This window comes from Notothenia coriiceps, unplaced genomic scaffold (genome assembly GCF_000735185.1).
Source record: "Notothenia coriiceps isolate Sejong01 unplaced genomic scaffold, NC01 NC01_scaffold00036509, whole genome shotgun sequence".
Taxonomy (NCBI): domain Eukaryota; kingdom Metazoa; phylum Chordata; class Actinopteri; order Perciformes; family Nototheniidae; genus Notothenia; species Notothenia coriiceps.
The window spans coordinates 228,396-241,168 of NW_011369210.1; the positions used below are offsets into that span (position 1 = coordinate 228,396).

The 12,773-nt window shown below is 40.9% G+C and overlaps 1 long non-coding RNA gene across 1 annotated transcript; it reads right to left on the reverse strand.

Moving 5' to 3' along the window:
* Positions 1-8,194: 8,194 nt before the first annotated feature.
* LOC104963842 (uncharacterized) lies at positions 8,195-8,678 on the reverse strand. Its single transcript, XR_800354.1, has 3 exons — positions 8,582-8,678; positions 8,423-8,491; positions 8,195-8,338 (listed from the first exon to the last, which is right to left on the reverse strand). It is a non-coding gene; the product is annotated as an uncharacterized lncRNA (long non-coding RNA).
* Between the last annotated feature and the right edge of the window lie 4,095 nt (positions 8,679-12,773).

Genomic DNA, 12,773 nt, shown 5'->3' on the forward strand with positions numbered 1-12,773 from the left:
TTTATCTTAGTAATTTATTATTCACAATGATAAACATTCACCCATTGATTGTTTTATCATTCCCTAGTTTGCAATAAGGAGTGACTAGGAAGAGGACAAGACCCATTTTCTCTTCTAAAACCTGGACTCTCTCAATCTAGGACCTACTGTTTGCGATCCCGTCCGAAAAGAAAATGTTATATCCATTACAAAAAAATAATTTCACTAAAAAACTTTTCACTCCAAAACTTTGTATTTCGAAATTGCATTCGTCGAGATTTGTAAGACTACACAGAGCAAGTAAACCACCGTCTTTGTGGTTAGTTCCCACTTGTACGAGTCGAAAGAACTGTCATATTAGTAAAACTCCCGGTCGTATTTTTGTCCGCAAACTTTGTCATAAGGTCTGTGTTTCTTTCGTCTTCAACACATTGAAATTTCTTACATGTTTACAAGATGAGGCTTATGGGTTCTATACTTCCGACCTTCAATCACCGTTATTAAGATTTACCGGTCCTCAACGACTAGAAATTTTACATATTCGAACTTCACAGTTTTCGAACAGTAATTACTTTACTGGTCAACCGGGAGTCTGAACATACAAAAACACAAATACCCGGTACCTACCAAAGGACGACACATGTGGTCAGATGCGGTGTAATGAGATGATAACAGAAGTACTTCTACTACCCGTTTCATTGATTTATTCCGGACATGCTTTTTTGTTGCATCACGGTATAGGTGAAACGTAAATGGGATTACATTTGATACGTTGTCGACGTTGAGAGGTCAGAGTAAGGTTTCTCTCATTCGTCCTTCTCTGTTCCTAGCCGCCTTTTCGGAGAGACTAGTAGTAGGCGAGAAAGTCCCTTAGATTTAATACAATAATTTTATCAATAGCGTAACCGTTTACATCATGAAACATAAGGACCAAGGTGGACTGTTAATGATTCAATAATTAATGGCAAATTGAATACATTATCCTCTTTCAGCAAGTCATTAACTATATTACTTTAAGTTAGTTCCCAAGACACAGATTACCGTCCGGCCCGACTCGCGACAGAGGAGTGTACCGCTTGCGAGCATTGGGTAACAAATACTTCCGCTTTCTGGTAGGGACTCGTGTCTCTTGACGTCTCTCGTTGTCGTGTCTGGCACCGGTGACATCTGGCGTAACCCTCCGGTACACTCGAGGACTTGTTCGTTACCCGTCGTTATGTTGGTTCACTCCAGTGAAAGGACAGAAGCTAGTTTACTTCCATGTAAGAAACTTAGTTTAATTTTTCCTCTCTATAATGTGCTTTCGATTTGGAAAATTTCAGGATACCCTTGGACTCCATAGACTTCTTGTCTCAGCTTTACAAATTCGGTTCGATTATCGTAGGTTGGAGACAATTATTTCACCTTCTCCAAGTCTCATTCGTTCGCGACATTTACTTACAACTGACTCCCCCTAAGGGAAAATCTAGTCGGTGCATGTTCCGACCAGAGTACTTCCGTTTGTTTTGGAAGAGGAAAAATATTTGTATATGTGTAAAAGGTCATCGTCGAATTTCGAAGTTGTCTGACATTATTAATATGTTACGAACGAAAGTCGTCGACCTATCCCACGACGTGCTCCTGTGCCCTGTGCGGACCTTCACAGCACAGTCTGGGGTTCGGAAAGATGCCTGGGCCCCCTCTGCCTCAAGTTCTGGGTCCCCTTACCCCTTGTTAGGGTGTGTTGCCTCTTAATGTTACGTGTACAAAAATGACGCGACCTCCTACATACTTAATACCTTAACGTACCGCAGATGTACGAGCCAGACGAACTACAGTGTTGCCATTTCTTATATTAGATGTTTACTTTTTTTTTTGCGTTATAGTTATTAACATTTGTGTAAATTGTTAGTATAAAATTCCGAAGACTTGTGCTACGGTACCCGAATAGGTTTACTCGCCAAGGGTTGGAAAAAGAAGAAACACTGAAAATGTTTTTGACACAGAGGAACAGTGCTAAATGTCTACAAATGCTAAACATCCGTAAAGTGTTTTCTGTAAAGGAAAGGTGAGTTTTAGAGTGTACCAAAGTAATTTTTTTTTAACGTTGAACATATTAATCCATGCATGTAGATATCTAGCACGTTTGTCTTATTCTTTGTTATATGTGCTTGTAGTTATGTAAACTTTACTCGAATTGGACATTGTGTATATAGTGTAACAACTCGACTGGACGAAAAATGAGTTTTAGACTTGAAGCAAGGTGACTATGATGAGTTTAAAGAACGGTTGTAGTCACACAACTTTGGGTCTTATGTTTGAATGTTTCATGTTTACACAGCCCTAAATTTACATTTATAAAATATAATTCTTCCGACGTATGGGCGGGTCTCTACCCGTTACTAGCGGTTCCGCTTACCGCACCACGGAGATTTGAGGGAGTAAGAATATCAAAAAGAAAATTCAGAAATTGAAATTATATAAAAGATGAAATATTTGCATCTAACTGTGGGAAATAAGTATTTGATCCCCTTGCAACACTTGTCTTAGTACTTGGTGGAGAACCCCTTGCTGGACAGACAGAGCTCAGACGCTTCTTGTAGTTGTTCTCCAGGTTTGTGGAAGGATGTTGGTCCACTCCTCTCTGAAGATCCTCTCCAAATCCTTGAGGTTTTGAGGCTGATGCTTGGCCTCTCGAAGCTTCAGCTCCCTCCACAGATTTTCTATGGGATTAAGGTCCGGAGACTGGCTCGGCCCCTCCATCACCTAAGTGTGCTTCTTCTTTAGCCACTCCTTTGTTGCCTTGGCCGTATGTTCAGGTTTATTGTCCTGCTGGAAGACCCATCCATGACCCATTTTCAGCGTCCTGGCTGAGGGAAGGAGGATATCGGCCAAGATGTTACGGTACATGGCCCCGTACATCCTCTCCTCGATGCAGGGAAGTCGTCCTGTCCCCTTAGCAGAGAAACACCCCCAAAGCTTAATGTTTCCACCTCCATGCTTGAGGGTGGGGATGGTGTTCTGGGGTTATAGTCAGCATTTCTCTTCCTCCAATCAAGGCGTGTCGAGTTGATGACAAATATCTCGATTTAGGTCTCATCTGACCACATCATCTTCTCCCAAGCCTTCTCTGAATCATTCAGATGTTCATTGACAAACTTCAGACGTGCCTTGAAATCATTAACAAGTTCCTCCCGTGTAGTTCCTGGCTGATACCTCACCTTTCTCATGATCATCAATACCCCAAGGGGTGAGATATTGTGTGGAGCCCCAGACTCCACACAATATGCAAGATTCTAGCCCATTTATTTAATAATGTAATCTTAATCAAAAGTCAGCAAAAGCCAAACATTTTATTATCTCCCACTAGCCAAGCAATAGTAAAAACCCTAAACATATTAATTTCATAACCATATATAACAAGGAAAAGCATTAAATTATCTATCTTCTATCAAAATGATCGTAACTAATAGATTATTCAGATCATTGTTGCAGCTGAATTCTGTCGCATGAGGACTTTGAGGAAAGAAATACACTTTTCTTTGATAAAAATCACACACAGCAATTCAACTGTAAAGCTCATCCCTCTTCTTCTTCTCCTCATAGTGTTTGACATACATGTCTTACAGTTCCCCCTTGTCATCTGTCATGCAAAAAGGTCAGACGCAACAATTGTTTGCTCAGGCAAATAATAAGCATGTAGCTGAATTACATATTTGAGACTTCAACTTTGTAAAAAAATGTTAGTACCATTTAGTTGAACTATAGCAACGAACCAAAAAGATGTGTCTTTTACATTAATAGAACTTCATGTTGTTAGGTTTCCAATGCTTTAAAGGGTTTGACAGTTTTTTTTTATCTCATTACAAACACATTATCCCATTATCTTAGTACAGACTAACACTTACATTTATTATACAAGTAATGTATTTTTATATATTTGGTTGATAATGAATAAGACTAAAAGGTCAGTCTACATTAAGACAGATAACGAAAGTAATAGTTATAAATATGTTATTTTAAAAATCTTTCAAACTCAAGTGGATGGAGTTGTCCATACCTCAAATAAACTGACAGAGACAGTGGCGACCGACATCGTTAGGATGACTTTCAGAGTGATTTTAAACAAGAAAACCACTTTGCAACATCCGGCAATAAAAGGCATCAAGTCAGGGTGTCTTGAGCCACTGTTTAGAAATCGTGGACAGTCATTATGAGTCTGCAGTCATACTACAGCTGAGTGAGGCTGTACTTGGGCTAAAAGGCTGATCATAAGGATTATTATTACTGATATTACAATTCATCCTCTTGGGACTATGAGAGCCTGCACCAAGTTTCACATCCAAAAGTTTGTCAAGATATTTCACTAAAGAACGAAACAATTCATCTCATGTGGCGCTAGAGGAAAAGTCAAACGATCATTTAACTTCTTGAATGCATCTTCTTGGGACCCTGGATATCTGTTGAGAATGTCGAGGCAATTTAAATACTGTTCGAGATCTCAGTCTGAACCACCAATTAAAACCCAATGGTGGCACTAAAGTAAAATTCAGGGGTTCCCCAAAGTCAGTAGTCATTACTGGCATGGGCTAATATTAAAGATTGAAATATAGAAATGAAAAGAAAAAATTATAGTTACTTTATTGTTCTTTTCTGTTTTGAGTACAGCTCTAGTTAGATAAATAATGGCCTGTGAATGAGCAGACTGCTGTCACGCATGTTTGGTGCCAACAGTTATCAGATTTAACATTCAAATGATGTGTTTGCATATAGTTAGGAAGGCCGGAGCAGCGCAACAATAGAACAACCCCGAGGCTAAAACTGACAATACATCTGTTCTCTTTGGAGATCAACAACTCTGTAAAAATACCACATTAAATAAGTAAAAGCCCTGCATTGAAAGGATTACATAAACACCATTTTGTTATTACAATCGTGAAATTGTAGTCAAAGTATACAAATGAAAAGGGTTCTCAATGCACAAAAGTGGCTTCTTGAATCTTTTTGTTTTGATATCATTTGAAGAACCAGCACGTTATCGTGGTGGAGAGGTTTGTGTGCCCCGATTAACCTGGGGGCTGTGTTATCTGGAACCTTGTGTTCCTGGTAGGGTCTCCCATGGCAAATTGGTCTCAGGCAAGGATTGGTTCAAAGACCTCATGAAAGACGACACAAGAAGTGAGGATACCCGGCCCGGAGGAAGCCCGGGGTCCCCTTCTGGAGCGTCTGGTGGCCGGGCTTGCCACGTTGCCTTGCCGGGCACAGCCCGAAAAGGCAACGTGGGCAACACCTCCGCTTCTCCGTCCCGCGGGCCCACCACCTACGGGAAACAGCGATGGGGTCAGGTGCGCTGCCAGAAGGGTGGAAGTGAAAGCAGAGGGTCTTGACGGACCAGGCCCGGGCGGACAGAAGCTGGCTTTGGGAACGTAACCCCTCTGGGGGGGAAGGAGCCGGAGCTTGTGTGGGAGGTGGAGCGTTACTGGTGGGGCTCACCTCTACGCACAGCGTCAGCTCTGGAACCACACTTCTTGATAGGTGTTGGACTTTATTCTTCTCCTGAGTTGCCCAAGGTGTGAGGCGCCGGGTGGATGTGGGGATACTCACCAGCCCCCAGTTGGGTCACGCTTTGTTGGAGTTTACCCCAGTGGACGAGAGGGTCGCCTCCCTACGCCTGCGGGTTATGGGGGGGAAAACTCTGACTGTTGTGTGTGCTTATGCACCCAACAGCAGTTCAGAGTATACGGCCTTCTTGGAGNCAGACATCCGGGGTAAGGTCGGAACACGTTCAGTAGTCTCCACGCCGGAGTCCAGTAGAACAGGGACTCACGGAAAATATGTCGAGAATCAGGTTAACGGGGGTACCACCTCTCCAACCTTAGACTAACTAACTAAGCACCTGTCCACAGAAAATAGTCCATTTGTAAACTATAATTGTCATGTCAAAAATTTCTTCTCCTGAATAATTGGTCAGACAGCCTTAAAGTATTATAACAAACAACGTTCCCCTAGTTTCTGAATGAAAGGGTCGTCAATTTATGTTTATATAAAACGTATAAAATATATTTACAGTTAAAGACCTAAAAGAAAAATATAAGAGAGAGACGCAGTAATCAGTTTATTTGGATGGTAATGTTAATTATTTGACAAGTAAAGAAACATTCGACCCATTGATGTTTTATGTCCGTTCGCTAGTTTATGAATGAAAGGAGGTGACATATAAAGTTTTCTATTAATTACAACTATAACTGCATTCTAAAAAAAGATCCCACAGGGTCAACCATACACTTCTAGAAAAACCGGCGAGAAGGACATCATAAAGATTGGAGATAATATTTGGATAGGACAGACGTAAGTTTTATTTTGAAAGATAAATAATATATTATATCATATCATATAACTCCCCAACCAGTGAATTTTAACTTCAGCCTTAGATTCGAGGTTGCCGAGTCTTAATTAAGGATAATCAGCTTTTTGAGTAGGAACCACTTTAAAAGGATTGTAGACTGTTGTAAATGGGGAGGGGGAGTACGTCTGGGACTTCAAAGTGCAGGACCTCCTAGGTCTCTCTGCGACAAAATAAGACCCACTTATTTTATATCGAATTATTCTCTAGTTTACTATTTTTGTTAGGAATTTTGTTCTCGGTAAATAAGGTTTTACTGGATTGTTGTTGTATGTTGTGCCACAAAATAAGTCTAAGTCTATGGCAACTTTACTGTTATAAAACGTTACTTATGTTTATCCGTTGAATCCTTGTATTTTCACGCTGTCACATTAATAAAAAGTGTTCACGTCTGTCTGTTTTTGTCACTTATTACTTATTGTTTTGTATATCAGTCTTAGCACGTTACCTCATCTGTTTTAGTCAATTACCTCAACATATTTACCAATGGGAGTAATGTGTTACTTTACATAATTTCGATATTGTTTTTAGAATTCGTTTTACAGAAAGATGGCAGTTTATGTTATAAGGCTGAATCACGAGGACGAGTACCGATCCGACGGTGTAGTCGATGATTTGAAGTTCCAACGTCCCCCCCCCCCCTCTCCATTTACGACAACTCTGATACTATTGTTTCAAGGCCCACCAACTCGACATTATATTTACTAAGCTTTTACATGGGAGGAGTGCTTCTTGGTGGGATACACACCACACACACACACACACACACACACACACAACACACACACACACACACACAACACACACACACACACACACGCACAACACACACCACACACACACACACACACAACACACACACACACACACACACACACACACACGACACACACACACACACACAGGTTATATTATTAACTCTCTTTACAGGATAGGTCGGTCAAGCAATTGCAGTTTGGTGAGAAGGAGACAACTGTTGGTGCGATTATTTGGAAATGGAAGAAAGACAAAATGAGCATCAATCGCCCTCGGTCTGGGGCTCGACACAATATATCGCCCCATGGGGTATCAATGATCATGAGAAAGGTGAGGGATCAGCCAAGAACTACACGGGAGAGAGAGAGATGCTGACTATAACCTCCAGAACACCACCCCCACTGTCAAGCATGGAGGTGGAAACATTATGCTTTGGGGAGGTTTCTCTGCTAAGGGGACAGGACGACTTCACTGTATTGAGGAGAGGATGTACGGGCCCGTGTACCGGGAAAATATTGGCTGGTAGCCTCCTTCCTTCAGCCAGGACACTGAAAATGGGTCATGGATGGGTCTTCCAGCAGGACAATAAACCTGAACATACGGCCAAGGCTAGGAGTGGCTAAAGAAGAAGCACATTTAGGTGATGGAAGGGCCTAGCCAGTCTCCGGACCTTAATCCCATAGAAAATGTGTGGAGGGAGCTGAAGCTTCGAGAGGATCTACAGAGAGGAGTGGACCAAAATCCTTCCTGAGATGTGCACAAACCTGGAGACCAACTACTAAGACATGTTTTGCATGGGGATCAAATACTTATTTCTCACAGTTAAATGCAAATCAATTTTTATCTTTTATATAATCTCAATTTCTGGATTTTCTTTTTTATATTCTCTCTCATTAGTCAAATAAAACTATAACATTATAGACTGTTAATGTCTGTGTAGGTGGGCAAACTAACAAAATCTGCAGGGGATCAAAAACGTATTTCCTCCACTGTATACTCTTTTCTTACAATAAATAAATAAATAAAGAACAAGAAAAAATAAAACAACAAACTAAAGCAGTTCACAGCTTACCTGGCTACCTCTGGCTCTTGTTTGACAGCCAAAAGAAGGGCCTCTGTGTTGATGAGAATTGCCCAACATGGGAAACAAGCCAGTAACAAAATGAGGATTGCCCTCTGAAGAATGACCCCAATCCTCAGAAGGTTTTGGCTCCCATAGGTCTAAAAACAGAAAGTATTTTTATTTTTCTGTCGATACTTATCACACCTGATAAAAAATATTATATGTCAGGCTAAAGCTCATACCTGAGAAATCAAAGTATCACATGCTGAAGCCAAACCGCTTCCAACAGATATACCTATAACATTAATAACCTGAGGATTTAACCAAAACATTAGTGGATGATTTCGGTTTTATTTATTGGTTCACCTTTCAATGGAAGAACATTACTGTACTGTACTTACTGATGTAGCCAAAGACACCCCTGCCAGCTCGACCGTACCCAGATGGCCACAGAAAATAGCACTTACAAAACTCAATGTATAAGCCATAAGATGGGACAAGAGCTGTTGAGAAAAAGAAAAATGAATCAAAAGTAACTAAGACAACAAACACATACTCAGTGTAGTTTACACTGTTGAGGAGTGTTTTAGCTACCTTCAACTTTGAGTAAGTTAAATTACCTTTTTTCCCGCAAACTATTTTGGGCCTTTTTAAATAATTTTTCGAGCCTATTATTTAGTCCATGGGTCTTCAACAGGTGGACTGTGACTATAGGGCATCCTCAGAGTTAGCTACTGTAAAGAAGCTAACTCTTTTTAAATCGTATTCCCTGTGTTGTGTGTGAGCAGCAGTGGCGGTTCTACGGGGTGGCACGGGGTGGCAGCTGCCACCTCTGAAAAATGCCTTGCCACCCCAGCTGCCACCCCAGTTGGCAGCTTTGTTTTGAAAGAAAAGTTGTGGCTCATCGGACATTTATGAGGGAAAGTCTCTAATGTCCGAGTGCAAGTGAATGCAGCACAAGACGCGAGCCTTGTAACCCCTCCCCCCCTGGCGCGAGCTAGGAAATATGATTGGCGGCGATTTCATTTGAAAGGGAGGACAGCGCAAAACAAGAAGCATTTCGAATACAAGTAGACAGAAGGAATGAGGTATTTGCGGTCAGGGTATGGCTGGGGTAGGCTACAGCCATACCAATAAATGGCTTAGCCCCACCATGAAAAATGATGTTAAAGTAAGCAAAATAAACTCTGCCAACTCGCGCTGAGTAAATTGCACAGACAGCAGTTAGTAAGATTGATTTCAGTCGCCACTTGTCTGGAAATACCGAAGACTAGAAGGGTCATTCCAGAGTTGGAGGACAATTTAGACATCGACACTTTTGAAAAATGAACCTTTTATTTTATATATTTTTGTTATGTAATTGAGAAAACAGTTATTTAAACCATCAGAAAAAGTGATTGGCCCAAGCTCAGGCATCAAAGTTATAGTTTTTATTAGATGTTTTATTGGTTGTGTGCCATGCATCTGTTCAACCCTGTTAAGCCAAATTACCATCAACAACGGCTGAAAAAAGAGTACATTTAAAAATATTGTTAAATAAAAATCCTTTCTATTATGTAAAGAAAAAGTGATCATTCAAGTTAAATACTCATGTTATTTAGGATAACGAACTTGTTTAATTTATTAATTTAAGCTAGGCTTTTAAATTCTGTCCCGCCCAACTTTTCAATTAGTCGCACGTTTCTTTTTAACACATTTCCTGTATTCTATTAAAAATATTTGCTCAAATACATTATATATTATGCAGATTACTCACAAACTATTAAAAGGACAATAGTTGTAAACCCCTGGGAGCTGAGAAAATAATTTAAGGTTAATTTTAATAGAAAATCATATAAGTAACAGGGTTGAAATTTAGAGTAAATCAGGGTTGAATGGCCTACATTACTTTTGATTTATAGATCTGCACATAAATGACAAAATACTACTCAGGATTCACAGAAACGTTTGTTTGATCATATTTTTTGTATGATACTTTTTTAAATTAAAAGATGAAGCAGGATGAGTATGCAATTGATAAACATCAAAACATGTCAACACAACACAACAACTTTGTTAAAATATTCAGTGGGCAAATGTATTAAACAGGGGCCTGTTTTTCAAGTTTTTTAACACAGATTCGATTTGTTCTCAACTCATCAATGTTGCCTGGAAACAGGATTTACTATGTACACTGATTATTTAATTCATTTACTTAATGTTCAGGCTAAAATGTTCCAATTTAAATTCTTTAGACGCGTTTAAATTGATGCTGTTTTAACTGTAATGTTTCATTTGCTAGTGTAAACAAAGAAATATAATTAACCATTGGGCTGAATAACCATTGTTGCTTCTAAGATATTATTTATATTATTTCATTTAATTTAGCTGATGCTTTTATCCAGAACAACCTACATAAGTAAAAATACATTCTTTAATCACAGCATTGGAACAAAAACATTTGTCCCGCACTTGTCATAAAAAAAAAAAAGAGTCAGGAACTGACCAATTCTTTTAAACTAAACAATGAACTAATCAACGAATGTTGATGGGTCCCGCCGTTGCTGTAGTAACACATTTTCACTTTTCGTGGTTGGCCAGAGTATCGCCATACCTCCCTTGCAAATGGCCAATGTGGCGGGGATGTGACGTTCCTCTGGTGGAGGAATAAGGGTCAGTACATCCTGTAAGGGATACCAAATGAATATCTTCGCTGGACGACGCAGAAAAAAGGTTTGACCCCCACTTTGTGCATACATTTCTACCTGGGCAGTGGGTCTCATTATAACCTCATTGGATGATCTCTGGGTAGAATGATGTGGTCGTACCACCAGGGTCACACCCATTTCCCACAAACCCTCCTGGGCTGTTGCCACTGCACGGCACTTCTGGTGTTATGATGGTTGGGGTCTTCAGTGGGTCATCTGTGCATTGAATGGTGAAATGACTTGGTTTTTTGGCAATCACGATTCAAGATTCCCCCATTGAGGAACACATGCCAACTGACGTCGCGGTAGCGAATCTTACCAGGAGAAGGAGTGACAACCCTGAATGGATTCCCTCATTGTGGTTGGTACGGCTGGGATTGTCAGATGGCACTTGTCTTTAGTTGCATCCTCAGCAAACAGCTTTGCTCTGGAATGTAAAACACTTTACCTTAGATTTCCCTCAGCTCAGAGCTGGTGATAGGGAATAACAATGCCGTTGGGTATCAACATCCTTGACTGACAAGCTTATCTGCCCTTCTCTTTAAATGGCTCCCACACACCATCTGGGCACTTCCATCACTGGCTTCAAAGTAAGTTCCATGTTCCTCTTGTGAACCCTTCTCTGTAGATCTCGGTGCAAAAAGAGGTAAAAATTGCCAACGCTGGGCTTGTACTGCTGTGTGCAGGGAACTGTCGCTAAAAAAAAATTGATGGTTGACACATGGGGCCCATATGTCTCGAATTTCCAACCGCGGATGGGCCTCCAGGTGTTGCCAGATGCAGGCCCGGCGCCCTTCCCATCTGGATCCGGATATAAGTGCAGAAGGTGGTAGGGCCAGACCCCCCCCCAATAGAAACCCCAGTGTGGCAAAGTGGCCTGTCTGGGTGATGCACCAAATGGAACAGCTTTTGCACTTTCAGCGCTGTATTTGCAGCCGTAGTTCTCCAGAGAAGTCAACATGGACTACACAATCTTTACAGGGAGGTTCAGCTTCAGGCCATAAGAAAGCTATTGCTGCTTGAGATTGAAGAGATGGCGCCTGAAATCTGAAGAAGAATGGCAAATTGTTCAACAGTTCTTCATGGAGCATTGTCAATCTTTTTTAGAGTATTTGGATACTCCAGGATTATCTTTATGGGTCTTTGTCCACCAGTGGCCTCACTGCAATATAGCCGGAGACACGATCGCTTTGCTGGTAGTGGCTTGTGAGCTTCGTATTGCTTTTTTGCCTGTGCGATTTTTCACACTCCCCATACATGCAATCGCTTCGGTTCTGTAGTGTCACTGTGATGACTTCCGGGTAAGGTCTTCCAGATCATAATGTATCATTAGTCATCTGATGAAGCTTTTTGCAATGAAGCTAGATTTTCATGTTGTTGTACACAGTGCAAGTTTCACGTCTCGCTAATGTTGGATGCACAATCCAGTAGGGGCGAAGTGGCAGAACAGAGAGTATGACAGACGGTGGTTGGAGTGCTCAGCAGGAATTCAAGGAGGTTCTTTCATTGATCCGTGAAGCAATCTTTTTTGCATTTTCGTTTTTTTTTTGTCTTGTTGTTTTCTTCCAGTTGTGTCTGCTGACATCGTTCAGTGAAAAGAACAACCTCACTGTTGATCTCGCTGGCAGCTTCCTTGTGGTTTTTCCGTTGGTACAAGCAGAGCATTTTCATTTGCCAGGTTTCGTCCACCTCCTTCTGAAAAACCCGAAACTTCAGCGCCAATCTCTGAGTCCTGTATTTCTTAAAGATTTTGTTGTGCCAATTCCTGCATGAACTGTCTGTCATCTCTCTCTCCTTGAATGGGCCGTACTGTACGTACTTTCTCAGCTACTGCTGTATGGAACAACCAAGGTCTCCTAGTGATGCGCCAAAAATATTCTGAATTAACATTGTTGACTTTGGAACT